This window comes from Fukomys damarensis, unplaced genomic scaffold (genome assembly GCF_012274545.1).
Source record: "Fukomys damarensis isolate Sample0158 unplaced genomic scaffold, DMR_v1.0_HiC HiC_scaffold_37, whole genome shotgun sequence".
NCBI lineage: Eukaryota > Metazoa > Chordata > Mammalia > Rodentia > Bathyergidae > Fukomys > Fukomys damarensis.
Window position 1 is genome coordinate 25,442,712 of NW_022900949.1, and position 14,744 is coordinate 25,457,455.

At 37.1% G+C, this 14,744-nt stretch overlaps 1 protein-coding gene across 4 annotated transcripts in view; it reads left to right on the top strand.

Annotated features, from left to right (window-relative positions):
• Window positions 1-14,744, top strand: part of Trdmt1 (tRNA aspartic acid methyltransferase 1) — a 42,117-nt gene that overhangs the window by 494 nt on the left and 26,879 nt on the right. The window contains exon 1 of one of the 4 annotated variants that reach the window (XM_010607111.1): window positions 7-110. The exons of the other annotated variants lie outside the window; for them this stretch is intronic. The gene's annotated coding sequence lies outside the window, so the exon portion shown is untranslated. Of the gene's footprint in view, window positions 1-6; window positions 111-14,744 lie in introns of those variants that run through there. 4 annotated transcript variants of the gene reach the window in all.

Here is a 14,744-nt window from a genome sequence, read left to right on the forward strand (position 1 = left end):
CCGCTCTGGTCCGACCCCAGGGCACCGGGCCAGGCAGGAACCGGAGCGCGGTTCCGAGCGCTGCCGCCAGCGAGCCGGTGGTTAACTCTGTCGGCCGTCACGGAGTGCGCGTGCGTGTGTGGGTGTGGGGTGAGCGAGAAGGAGAACTGCGCTACGAGGCAGAAGTTGGCAAATCCTAAGTGGACTGCGGGGGAGGCGGGAAAATCGGGGCGAAGCCTGGGGAAAGAAACCTCGCGTCGCCAGAGAGCCGCGTGCGGCCTTGAGTTCAGGTCTTGCTGCCTCGTCACCTGGGGCCCGTTTCCTAACATTGTTTGAACCCGAGTCCTGGTCTTTAAAGTGTGACAGTAACTTTGAAAGATGAAGCGCGTTACCCAGTACATTGGAGTCACGCAAAATATCATCATCTTCATCATTAGCGGGATCTCGCGCATTCTGAGGCTTTGAATTTCTTGGCGCCATGCTAGGCCCTTGGGATACGGAGTGACAAACTTTGCGTGTGTTTATTCTTGTTACTAAGACAACCACAAAAGTGAAACTTTCCGAGCTTCCCTTTTTCGAGTTTTAGATTGTTATCTTCCTTTACAGGTTAGAGAGACTAGCACTGTAACATACTGACGACATCTCATAATGAGAATATAAATTTTCTGAGCAAATGTCAGGTTTTGATTATAGTCTGAGTATAAAATTTTTACTACTTAATTATTTGATGGCCTCCTATCTTCATTTATACTAAAAGTTAATCTGCTGTCTTAATTTTGTAAGGTTTTAAAATGTCAGCATTTTCCAAATCTAGAAATCATTTAATCAACATGATAAAAAAATATTGACAAGGGGTCTCACTAGGTTACCCACCCTGGAATCTAAGGGTTCTCCTGCCTCAGCCTCCTAAGTAGTTAGGAGGACAGGCCTGCATTATGAACAGGATCTTAAAGTCCGCATAATATTTTGTCATAAGCTGTCATCAACCACTCGTGTTGCATATTTAGATTGTTCTTAAGGTTTTTGTTTGTTTTTGCAAATACAATGTGCTGCAGTTACAGCTTTGAACAAAATTCCTGTTTTTCTTTAAATGTGGTTTCTAAAATTCATATTAATGTATTCAACAATAAGACTTATTGTGTGCTAGTTACTAAGTGAAAACGCTTTAAGAGTTTGGTAGGTTAGATACCAAATTCCGTGCCTTCCCAACATACTCATCGGGATTGTGTGTTGTCCATTGTTAGCCTTCGCCAGTTTGCATGTGTGATTTTAACTAACTTAGGTTGGAGTAATGAAACGGAATATTCTCTCCTCTTACCGATGCAGACTGATTTAAGTATTTTGTTGTTACTATTGGGAATCTAAGATGCTGTCATCTCTAATTTAAGGTAGTTTGCCAGCTCTTGTCTTTGCTTGCAGTCTGCCTTCCTACTCCATCCATTTTGTACAAAGCAGGTGGAAGTGAAATGGTCTTTTTGCAAGTGCACCAGACGCCATCACTTCCGTGCTCACGTAGCTTTGCTCCGAGGTTAGAGTCATTGTCACATCTGTCCAGGCCATGAGACCTGGCTCCTCCCTCCCTCTCAGTCCGTCACTTGCCGCTCTGTCCCTGGTTCACTTCTCCAGGCTCACAGCACTTCTTCCTCTCAGTTCCTCAAATCCACGGAGTACTTTTGTGTTCTGGCCTTTGCTTTGGCTGTTGTCTCCACCCAGAGGGGAGCCTTTTCCCGTGACCCCAGCCTTTCCCCCTCCACCTGCTTTTCTTCTAACATGTCTCAGTTAACATGTGGCCTCTTTCACCTTCAGAGAGGCCTTTTCTGGAATCCAGGCAGCCCGATGCCTTCCTTACCTCTCTGCTCTCTCACCTTTTGATTTGCGGTCCATTTATCAGTGATATTCACTCCTTATCATATTGAAAGAAATATTTCTCCCGCACTGGTTTGACTTCCCTTTTTCATTTATTTGATGTACCAGAATTTTACCATTATCTGTAATAAAATGTGTTGCTGCTTTCCATGTGGTTTTTATATGATAAAGACACAACAATGGCAGCTAACTTCAACTTCTTAGGACCTTCTGTCCTGGTTTATTGTATTTATATAATAAGCTAGTTAATAGTAAAGCTAGTATTTTAGTCTAGGACTGTCTACCACACCTTTTAACCGTTGTTTTGGTTCTGACCATTATCATAAGAAACAATGGGAATCATGTAGAACTTCATTCAGTGTTGAATAATTTCTAAAGTGTAAAGTGAAATTCTTTTTTATTTGGTATCGGGGATTGAACTCAGACCTTGCACTTGCGAGGCAGGTGCTGTGCCACTGAGCTAAATCCCCAGCCCATAAAGTGGAATTCTTTATCGTGACAAAGTATACTATTTTAGCCCCTTTAAGAGTACAGTTCATTGGGCTGGGGATTTAGCTCAGTGGTTCTGCTGGCTGCCTCACAAGCTCAAGGTCCTTAGTTCGATCCCTGGTACCAAAAAAGAGTACAGTTCATTGGCATTAAGAGCATTCACAATGTTGTGCAACCATCGTCAATATTGGTTTCCAAAACTTTTTCATCATCCCAAACTGATGCTCTGTACCCATTAAACAAAAACTCTGTATCTTCTTTCCCCACTAGTCCTTAATAGCTTCTGTTCTACTTTGTTTCCATGACTTTGTCTAGCCTCATTACCTCATATCAAAGACAGTGTATTTTTTGTGTGTTTCTGGCTTTTTGCACTTATAGTATTTTCAGAGTTCATTCATGTGGTAGCATGTATCAGTACAGTATTTCAAGTCTTTTTATGGCTGAATAATATTCTATTGCATGTGTGCACAACTTTTTTATTCACTCATCTGTTAATAGACCCTTGGGTTGTAAATAATGCTGTTAATGTTGGCATACAAGTGTTTCTTTTCGGTTCTTGGTTTCACTTATTTTGGGTATATAATTAGGAATGGAATTGCTAGATCAAATGATAATTCTATTTAAATCTCTGAGGAGTCACCAAACTTGTTTTCCATGACAGTTTCATTTTCTCCATTTCCACAGCCTCCACTTGTCAATTTCTTTTGATAACAGCCATTATAATGTGGATATATTGATATACGACTATGATTTTGATTTGCATTTCCTTAATAAGTAAAGAGGATGACATCTTTTAATGTACTGATTGTGCATTTGTATTATCTTCTTTTTAGAAATGTCTGTTAAAGTCCTTAGCCCAGTTTGGAATTTTTTTTTAATTGTTGAGTTGTAGGACTTCTTTGTATATTCTAAGTATTAATCTCTTATCACATATGTGCTTTGTAAATCTCTTTCTCATATTACTGACTTATTAGTTATAAAAATACATTTGATTACTTTAGCAATATGATAGATTAACATCAGTCAGTACTGTCATTCTAATAACTCATTAAAAATTTTCAGCCTTATCAGTATTGGCAGTGTGCTGTTTGCATCATCACAATCACTACCTAGATGCTTCTGTATTTACTAAATGTCATTTTCCTTTATTTCACGAGTGTACTTACTCATCTTTATGTGTCTACACAGTCCACGTCCCGCACTGTTCCTCTCAGTTCCTGTACAGCCTCTCAGACAGTACCGTTCCTGTGACAGGCTCTCCTCTGCTGACTGTTGTGTTTATTGTTGAGTTGATAGTTATTTTACTGTAATTTGGATAAAACGACAGAGGGTGAGCCCAAATTATTTTTGCTTTTTGGCACACAGAAATCTTAATTGAAACCACAGTTAACATAAGCACTCTCTAGTTAACATAAACAGAAAACAAATGTTAAAGGACACTTGGAAATCCACAGGACACCTCACATCAGGTTAGGTAAACTGGTGCGCTCCCCAGACTGCGCCCTGGAGATTGGCCCAGTGAAGCCCTACACTGACGTCACAGCTTGCTTGACATTGTGGGGCACAGTGTGCCATAAGTGCCACCCCAGTTTTTCCCGGTAGATGCTTCTACTACCTTCCTCACAAAAGATGGATTTTCTCATTCATTTCTTCACATTGCTGCTTTTGAATTGAAGTCTCAGGTGGACACTAGTGATTGGTGAGTACTAAATCCCATTCCTAGTAACTAGTGTAGGTGGCCATAAGTGTGACAGTGTCCACCACATTTTTAAATACATGTTTCCCTGTAGGAACTGCTTGTGCACACTTAGATGCTATTTTTGCTTGTATAATCTGTAAAGTTTTGCCTAATAGGAATCATTCTGGTGAATAACAGCCCTTTAGAGAAAGAAGAGGAAGAATAGTGCCATGGTTTATGTCAGTGGAGCCTGCAAAGAGACCTGTAAATTAATATTAACAGAAGATTCTGCATTTTCCTCATTTTAAAATGCGACAACAGGAGAAGCATGAGATTCGGTTTAAGGTGACACATCTGGCTGCACGGCTGTCGTCTATGAAGTTAGATATAGGAGACAGACTTGAAAGCAAAAAGTCACCCCTACCACATCATGTCTAAAGGTCTTCATGGTTTCAAGTTTGAGTTTTCGCTACCTGCCTGGTGCTTGACCATATTTATTAAGAATTACTCAGCCATTAATATTTTCTGTTAAAATGTTAAGCCTCTCACTTGTCACTCCTTAGTGGTTCATTTTCTGACTCTTTTGTCTGTTTGCATCAGCCAGCCTGAGACCCTAAACCACTGTGATGAGGTATGTTAGTAAGTGATTTAGAAAAGTATGTTATCATGAAGTGTTTTCCTACGCAGATCTGAGTCAACTACAGATATTTTTGGAGCATCACTTGAAGGGGTCTGGAATTTGAACTGCTTGATATTTTTCTTTTATATTTGTCTTCGTGTGATTTTAAACTTTTCCTTTTTATGCCATTGTCCCATAGTTATTCTTATATAACTTGTGAAATTAAAATGAAGCAAAATAAAAACGTGTTCCATTTAAAAATGTTTGTTTCTATTCCATACACACAAGCATGTGAGAAAGTAGCATCAATTTGTTCCATGAAATTTGAGTATAAAAAGACCATATTTCTAAATGAATGTACTAACACAGTATTGTTTAAAATACGCAAGTATAACTAAACTATAAATTATATAACATGAAGCCCTCTGACTGTCTCAGGTACATACTTAAACTTCTGCATAATGAAAATGACCGCATACATCCAATTTTGGATGTTCTCATAATGGAGAATTGACTTTTATTCTAGTTGTCTTACGTTCATTAGGCACATCTTTGTGTGTGTACATGTGTATGTATGTGTTTAGTGCATACATATTTGGAGGTAGAAACAAGGACACATTGGACTGTTACTCATACAAAAAATTGCATGCTCTGCCGTACTTCCTTTACTGTTTTATTTTTTCTTTGGTACTTAAACTGCCTTTACATTATACCTCTTACTATCTTCTCAATTGACCATTTCCTCTTATAAAGTGTATTCTGTATGAGCATGGGGTTTTGTTTGTTCTGTTTTATTTTGTTCACGGTTGTATTGTTGGTGCCTAGAATAGTATTTGTTGCATAATGGATGATCAGTATTTGCTGAATGAATGAATAAATGGTACTACAGGAACATTGAGAAGATTCTTGATATTGTTGGATTACTTTTTAAAATGGCATACTTTTTAATTCAGTAGTGTTCCTGTGTGGCCATAATATAATATTTTGAAGTATGTGATTTGCTCGGTGAAAATGTTACCTTGAGTTCTTGATTATTTGTGTTTTAGGTCAGCAGCAACACTTCAGTGCATACTGCCAGTCAGTGGAGCAGTGAGCCTTAGCTGATGCTCACATCTGCAGGGAGAGCCTGTATCACATCCAGTCCTCCGTAGCATTTTTGAAATGTTTTTTCACTTTGATGACAAGGATAGCAAACTTTCATCAGGCACAACTACTGTTCAGATACTAAGCTTTTTATAGGCTTAACTCATTTCACTCTCAGAATACCCATGACATGGTACTCTATTATCCTTTTACAGTGGAGACTCCGAGCCTTCTATAATCTAAGAAACTCACTAGTCACACACTAGATATGGCAGGCCTAGAATTCAAATACAGAGAAAAAGTTACCCATTGTCCTAAGTCTTTTTTTTTTCTTTCTTTCTTTCTTGGTACTGGGTATTGAACCTAGGGCCTTCACACTGCCCTACATCCTCAGCCCTTTGCTTAAAAAAGAATAGAGACAGTGTCTTGGTAAGGCGCTAAATTTTCCCAATGTGATTGAACTCCAGATCCTCCTGACCCAGCCTCCTATAGGACTACAGACAAGTGCCACCATCTGGGGCTCTCAATCTTTCTACGTACAGAAAAAACTACTCCTAAAAAAACCTTGCTAACAAATAAAATAATAATACCGAAAATTAGTACTATATGGTTTAGTGGTGAAAGATCTGTAGAGAATGATATAGTTAGAGACCTGGGAAGGAAAAACGAGGAAACAAACCATTGATGTGCATGTGTCTGATGCCTAACATTTTCTGGCCTGGTGCAAAACTTAATTTTTAAAATTTTAGACCTGCTTCTAGGAGAAATTATAGCATTTTGTGGCATAGAGTTTGAAGCTTTAAGTAGGTGAAAAGCATAAGCTTTCAAGTAGGATTAAGTATAAAGCGAAGAGGGTTTACAGTGGCAGGACAAATTTAGACAGGGTTTTTTCTTAGGTTAGTTTGGGGGCTCTTTATGAATGAAATTATATATTTTTTAAACTTAAAACATTTTATTTGCAGTTAACTAGATACAGAGTAGATACTTATGTCACTTCTCATTTTCATTTACTTTTCCCTGAATATGTCAGAAATTGTCACTTTATAAATTATGAGGTAGCATCAACAAAGATCACTGAATGTTTTGTGATGTTGGAACATTCTAAATGTTCATTTATCAGAGCAAATTTATGTAAAACATTCACAATCTTTATTTTTCAAATCTGTTATTGGTTGGATTACGTATGTTTGCATTACTTCTTAACACTTTCTATCCTTTAAATTCTGTAAGTATCTAAGTAATAGCTTTCAGCATTACATTTAGGCCATCTGCTAGTTACTTGCTGATTTTTTTTAGAAATTACTGAAAATGGTTTAATTCTTATGTTTTTCATTTTGATTGTGGTTGAATTGTTAGGATAAAATATTACAGTGAGTTATAATTGTTTAATGATTTATGTACGTTGGCAACTCAACTGGCATGTTTTTAGAATACATGTAAATCTTCTCTAATATGATACTTGTTTTACTTTTGTTATTTCTCGGGGTCACCAAAAAAAGTGTTGAATTCTTTTGTTCCAATATAAAAATTACTGTTTTGTTTGCTTTGTACCCACTGTAAAAGTAGTACCTTCTTGTTGTATAAAAAAAAAGTCAAATAATCCGAGAAATTTTAAAAGAAGTAACTCTTCCCCCAATTCTGTCCCTAAACAATAGCCTCTTGGGAGTTCCTGTCTTTTATTGTCTGTCTTAGTGTACATGCTTTACTAATCTTGGACATTACTGTTATCAACAAGATAGTCTGTAACTTGTTTTGTGTTAGTGCACCTTATGGGTTTCACTTTGTGTCAGTATATGTGGAGTGTCTTTTTAACATGTCTATTCCCACTCATGTATGTAGTCTTAAATCTTTACATACCTGTCTAAATTTTTGCATAGTGCAGATTTCCAGATGTGGAACAACTAGGTCTACTAACTGTAAGAGTTGATAAGATTGAACAGCTGAAAATATGTGCTTCTTAAAAGATATTGAAGATAACAGTTTGCAAGCAGCTCTCTCCATATTTGCTGTGGGTAGTGTCCGTGTGTTCAGATAGTTAATTGGGTAGCCTCGTTATGAAATTCTTCTTGCCTATGGACTCCTGGCTGTCTTACCTCAGTCTCTGACAGTTGAAGGATGTCAACCTAGTGAAGTGCTACTATTTTGCAGATGTGTAGTTTATTACTCATTCACAGGGATTTTACATTTATATCGCTCTGCTTGCCAAGTTGGAATTTGAAATGCATTTCCTCATAGGAGGAAATGATATAATAGTGTGCCTTCACTTGAATGCCCATTAGAACTATTTTTTTTTTACAAAGGACAAAACAGATTGATTTATGTAAAAATTGTAAATATGGACTCATTTAATGATGGAGTTCAGATATAGGCTCGACTTGGAGAACGTGAAGGCATGGCTCAAAGGCTATAAGTAAGAGTCGGTTTCTCTGTTTCGGCTTTGTTCCCTCTGAATTGGGTGCATTTTTATATGCGCTCTTCCCTTATAGCATCAAAATGACTGTACTGACCTCTGAATTTATACCTTTCCTGTGCTAGGAAGAAAGATGAAGTGACTTGTTAGCTGTACAAGAAAAAGCTAAGGATTTCCCCTTATTGTGCCGAACTGGCTTGTTTTGAGTTCAGTGCCCATCCCGAGACCACTGTGACCATACTAATTGGCATAGGCACGTGACCTATGCATTCCTAGAAGCTACACATGGGGAGTTTGGGACATCTGAGCCACTTAACAATGAACAAGATAAGAAAATCTAGGACTTTTATTAGGAAAAGGGGGCTGGATGCTGGCACAACAGAAAACATATGTCCACTTATCTTGTATTTTCAGTAGAGTGCCCAATACAACATAGGTGCTCTCATAAATATTTACTGATTGGCTGATCCTAACACTATTAGTACTGTATTTAAAATGCTTCTAAGAGAAATTTAATTTTGTAAGACAGCCTAGGAGCTTCATTGTAGGTGTTTCTAAGGTAAAAATTTGACCTAAATGTTAAACAGTCTACTTGAAACTGAAGTTGAAAATAAAGTCATGTACACAGGTTTACAAAATACTTTTCAAGCTAGTGGTGCTCTCAGAAACAGAACAGCAAAGACAGCAATCAACAACAATCAGGAGTTGAATTTAGAAATCATAATTTGCTCATTCTCATGCATCTGTTCAGCCAAGAAACATTTAATGAGGCCTCAGTTACAGTAGGATCTAGGTACTGACGGCCCAGATACATGAGACATGGCCTGTGCTGTCAGATGACAGAGTCTGGTGGGAGAAGCAGTGTCCTGGGAAAAATGTGAAATACAGAGTGTGACAAGGGCACTCGGGGCCAGACTGTTTCACAGTAGTAACCATAGTGAAAACCCCTAGGAGAGGTCCTGCCTGAGAATAAGAGAGATAGAATCAGGGGTTGGGCAGTGTAGGATAAATAGGTCTCTAAACTTTGTGCAGAGTCATCAGGATTGAGAAATATGACCCATCTGGGCACCATACGTCGCTTGGTATTATCTGAGGGAAGTGCGTTTATGTTTGTATGTGGTGCACCTGAAGAACATAGGGTTGGTCAAGGGATTGGTCAAGGACAGTGTCAAGAAAGGACACGCTAAGATCACGCTAAGAAGTTTGGATTTTGTCAGGAGGACAGTGGTGAGCTCCCAAGGCTTTAAGCAAAAGAATGATTTGATTAGGACCTAGAAAGGACCCCGGAGAGTCCCATAAGCACAAATTTACTGATGTGAGTTCAGAAAAAGCATTTGAAGCTATCATTTTTAACTGACATTTGATGTTATACATATTGATATGTGTAGTTTATTAATAAACATACCAATTTAAATTCTTTGAACACCGACAGTCTCCATTCATGTGGTTTCTATAAAATGGACTTTCCAAAAGAAGCAACACAAATGAAGGTTTTTTTCTTTAAACAACATACAATTTAAAAATAAATAATCTCATATCACTTTCCAAGGGATTGTCTTAATAGTTTTCAAAACTTGATGAAGGGAGGCAGTTCTTAATATCAGGACAATACATTATTTTAAAATACCAAACACCATTTGTAAAAAGGGCTCATGGACTAGTAATCAAAGAACGCTTGAATGTAAGTCTGAAAATAGGTTTCATATTCCCTCTGTAATTATTTTCAATACTTAAGCTTGGCCCTTGTTTTATTATCCCAAGGGACACGGATGTTTCTACTTATTCATGTCTGTTGTTGCTAGATGATAGCCTAAGATGCCATTGTTTCAAAGGGCAAACAGAACTTCCTTATTGATCACTGTCTTGCCTTTACATGAGAAAGTTTTGCCATGCAAAGGGAGGTAGGAAGAGATCAGTGCAATTAGAAAATAGATTGATCATCATTGTGCTGCAGTTTTGCTTTTAAGATTTTGAGTACAATATGATGTTATTTAGTATTGATGTTAATATTGTTCATATTAGATCTTTGAGTTGTTTTTAATATGATATTTTGATAGATTTTCTAAATTTTTACGTATATTTTCTTAAATTAAGGCCCCTTAATTTTCTCCTTACAGAATGGACATGTATGTGACTTTTCAAACAGTAATGAAAATAGTATTTGCTTGGTGGAAATTGATTTCATAAGAGATATTAGAGGGAAAATCACTTTGTACATTAAGGGAAGGATTCTTGTACTTTAGGGAAAAAACAGTGTAGTTTAGTCTTAAAACTTTGAGACCTCCATACATTTAAGTTTTGCATGTCGGTGTCTGTAGGTTCTAGCACAATACTTTGCACACAGTAGTCAGTAGTTTGTGGAATTAAACTGATTAGGTCTAAGTAGGAAATGCATCTGAAACTCATTGCACACACACATTGAACAACTAAACCATCTGGACAACTGAGTTCTTGTTAAAATTTTGCCTGTATATCTGTTAGGATTAAGTTCAGTTGTCAGTATTTGAACATCCATAATAATAGTGGCATAAAGAAGGTAGAGCTTTCTTTCTGTCTCTCGTACAGTTATGCCTAGATGTGGTAATCCAGGGCTGTTTCAGAGGTGCTGTGGGATCATTTAGAACCTTATCTCTTTCTAGTTGTTTTACCACTCCCACAGCCTGCCCTCCTCTTCATGGTCTAACGGAGCAACTAGCATTCCAGCCATTCTTCCAGTTTTCTAAACCTACCGTAGAAAGGCTAGAAAACAACTCCTCCTTTCTCCCTGTGAGAAGACCTCCCAAGAGTGGAGTACACTTCTTATATCTTTCCAAACTGAACTGCGTCCCATGGCCACATCTACCTTCAGAGGGAGTGAGTGGCATGCCTTCCTTAAGCTGGGTGCATTGCCAGAGTAAATGAGTTTGATCTTTGGTTATTGATGAGAAGGGGAAATTATTAGTTGGGTATGCCAATAATTTTTTCAGATAGAGTGTGACTAGAACTCCTATTTTTGAGTCATTATATAGGGATGAAGTAAAATTTATTTCAGAGAGATTGAGTAGTAGAAGAAATTAGGAAGTTCTTCATATTCTCTAATAGAAGGGTGATCTTTGCTATCCACACACTCAGTGTTTTTAAGGACGTAATCGGTCCACAACATTCTGGTTGATCTCCTGTGTTTAGCCAGATGTTGGTAATAGTAATCTAAAATACGTCTTGACCCAGAATTTCTAAGGAAACTGGATATTTGAAAAAAATGTTTTTTATTTTATTCATCAAAATAATTTATTAACAATTTTGAAATGTAAAACCTTTCAAGAACAAAGAAATATACTTTGCTAATGGTGCTAAAAAACATTTGACAATGATTTTAATCCAGAACCCTTCCACGTCTTTGCTTAGTACTTTTATTCCTAATTGAGCCATTATTCTGGATGGAAGTGAGTAGGCATTGACTGGATGCATTCACCTGATCTGTTTCACAGCTAGATGTCATTGTTAACATACCTGATTAAATGTCTCAGGTGTGATTGTAATGAGGTAATGCACGTTCTTACTCAACCTGTATAATGTAGATCTGAAAATATGTACATGAGAGAGGAGGAAATCGATTTTATAAAATTACTCTTTTATTTCAAAGTGAGCTGATTAATTCTATATTTATCTTTAAAATTTTTTTTTTTTTCTGTACTGGGCATTGAACCCAGGCCCTTCACACTGAGCTATATCTCCAACCCTTTTTATTTTTGAAACAGGATCTCACTAAGTCGCTAAGTTGTCCATGCTAGGTGTGAACTTCGGACCCTCCTGCCTCAGCCTCCCAGAGCACTGGAATTACAGTACATTTACACTTTGTAAATTTTGATTTGCACCCATTTTAATTACTATGCATGGACAATTAAGGGTTTTCTAAAGATTTGGTGAGGAAACTCAGATAGATTGTGATGAACTTATACATCTTTTCTGCTATCAACCAGAAATTATTCCCTACATCTTCCTTTCCTACAAAGAGTAATAAGAAAAAGAAAGAAAATTATTTTTATTTCAATGTAAATTTGCCTTTTAAAATTCATTCCTCATAAATAGAAAGATGATGCCCTTTTCTTTTTCCTGCAGATCCAATCTGACAACCTTTTAAAATAATTTATATTGTTTCTCTATGATGTCACACCTTGCTTTTTAATGCTTCCCATCGATAAATATGGAATCCAGAATAACTGAAATATCATGAATAAAATCCAGGTGAAATAATAGATCAAAGTATGAAAGTACATCCTCTCCTCCAATACAACCAAAGGATCCTGTTGGGTCCCCTTTCCCCATTCTCTCTCTGCTCTGAGAATTACTATTCTTGGCTCACTCCAGTGAGAGAGTTCACATAGATAAAATTGTATAGGGTTATGTTCACTTAGACATGTCAAAGTATGCCAGAGACTATAGATTTGAATTGCATACTGGAAAATAGCAAGACAACTTGCCTTTGGAGCTAGATTTAAATTTGACCAAATTGACAGACTTGCTTTTCCCCTTTGTTATTTATAACTTTTTCTTAGAAATACATTCATACTCCAAAATAATTCTGTTTTTAAGGGCAAGTTGAATCGGTATCCATAATTTCTTACTATAGATGAGCAGCCCTAGTCCAAAAATCCAAACTCTCATATGTTTCAAGATCCAAAACTTTTTGATCACTGGTAGGATACCCCAAGTAGAAAATTCCACACCTGACCTCATGTGATGGGTTGCAGTACAAATTCAGATGTGTCAAAAATATGGTATAAATTATACTTAGGCTATGGGTATAAGGGGCACGTGAAACATAAATATATTTTGTTTTAGTTTTGGATCCCATCCCTAATCTGTCTTACTATGTTGTATGCAAATTTTAAGAAATCTAAAACACTAGTTGCTAAGCAGTTTGGGTAAGGTACAGTGGACCTGCAACATTTGACCGGCCTGACATTTGAACAATTTGGGTTAATTAGGTTAGTGGAAGATTCATCTGCCTCTTATTATCTATACTGTGTACCCAGGTAAACATCCAACTTGAGTTACAGCCAGCCCTTGGGAACTGATCGAGTTTATAAGTCAGGGATCCACTGTATACTCAACCTGCATGTATACCCATGGAAATAACTTTGTAGGTCACACAGTAGGTCCTAATTTTAGAACAATCTAAAATCTGTGCAAACTGCATTTGCTTATTGACTTTAAAAATTCATTCTTTCGCAAGAAAAAGAATGTTCAGCTCATCAGTTTTCAAATCTCCACGTGAAACGCTCACTTGGCAGTCCCTTTTCCTCAGGGTTTATTCCCTCCAGGCATGTAATACAAGAAAATAAAATTAATTATCAGTTATAGTATAGATTCAGTACTTCACTTTGGATTTTCATCTAGCCTGGAAAAGATGAAAGTCATGTTAACCAGCTCCAAGTGTTCCCTGTTTGATGCATATTTAGTGGAAATACAAGCAGGCTACATCATCCTGAGTATATTTTACTTAGTAAAGCAATAATATAGTAGAGTGAAGTTTAATTCTGAGCTCTTGGCAGGGATTAGTTGTAGCGTAGTTTGTAATTATGACAATTTTGTGATTTTACAAACTAATCATTGTTTGTTTAGAAGCTTTCTTGATTTGTATTTCAAGATCTCTCTGATCCCTTTGACAAAGGTATGATTTATATCCTTAACTTTTATACTAAGGCAAGTAACTAGTTACCAAATTTAAATTTAATTGGAGGCAGCTACCTCTGTTATTACCAACTGGGCCTCAGAGTTTTAAGTCACTTGTGTCTAAGACACAGGGATGTTACTTTTCAGCAGGTCTCTTAGGGTTTTCTCTCTGGCCTCATCTGTTCTAGGCCTCTGAGTTAGGTTGTGATTGTTTCTGAGCGTGTATTAGTGAACCTTTCCTCTCCCTTTGTCTCCTGTGATCGGATTTTATTTCCAGGTTTCTTCTTCCTAAGCCATAACTCCTTATTACTGTGCTGCCCCTTTAATGTTTGCACTATGATAAGTAACCATTACGCAGCAAATGGTTGTTAAAGAGAAGGCTGTGTGGATCTACTGTGCAATGTTACATTTTCTCTGATGGCTCTGTTAAGTCTCAACTAATTTTATTTTAAAAATTCTTTCTCCTGAATTGTGACAGGGTCCATACATACATAGTTTTGTACATGTTTTGAGAAGGAGGGTAGGAACTGCAAAAAGTAGCAGCAGCTACAATTACGGAGTTCAAATTTTGACTGTCATTAAAGAATATGTTAAGTTAAATGAGTCAGAAACTATTTTGAAAATGCTTCATCAGTAAGGTGGATGAGCAGTAAAGTATCACTTTATAATTACTTCCCTTATTCTCATTTTTCTCCTGGTCTGTCAAAATTTTAAATTTTTGTTCTGTGAAATTTTTACATTTAAAAACCAATTAATTGTTTACTTCCTTTAAAAATGTATCTAAATTTTAAGCAAGTGAATTTTGTGGCACGTGAATTGGATCTCGATAAAGCTCTTATTTAAAGCAGCATAACTAAAAGCGTTTTCAGTGGTGCAGCGGCTTTGCCTCGGTCCGAGCAGAGGAGTACATGGTAATTTATTTATAAAGTTCCAAATTTGATGGTGATTAGGGTATACTACACTTC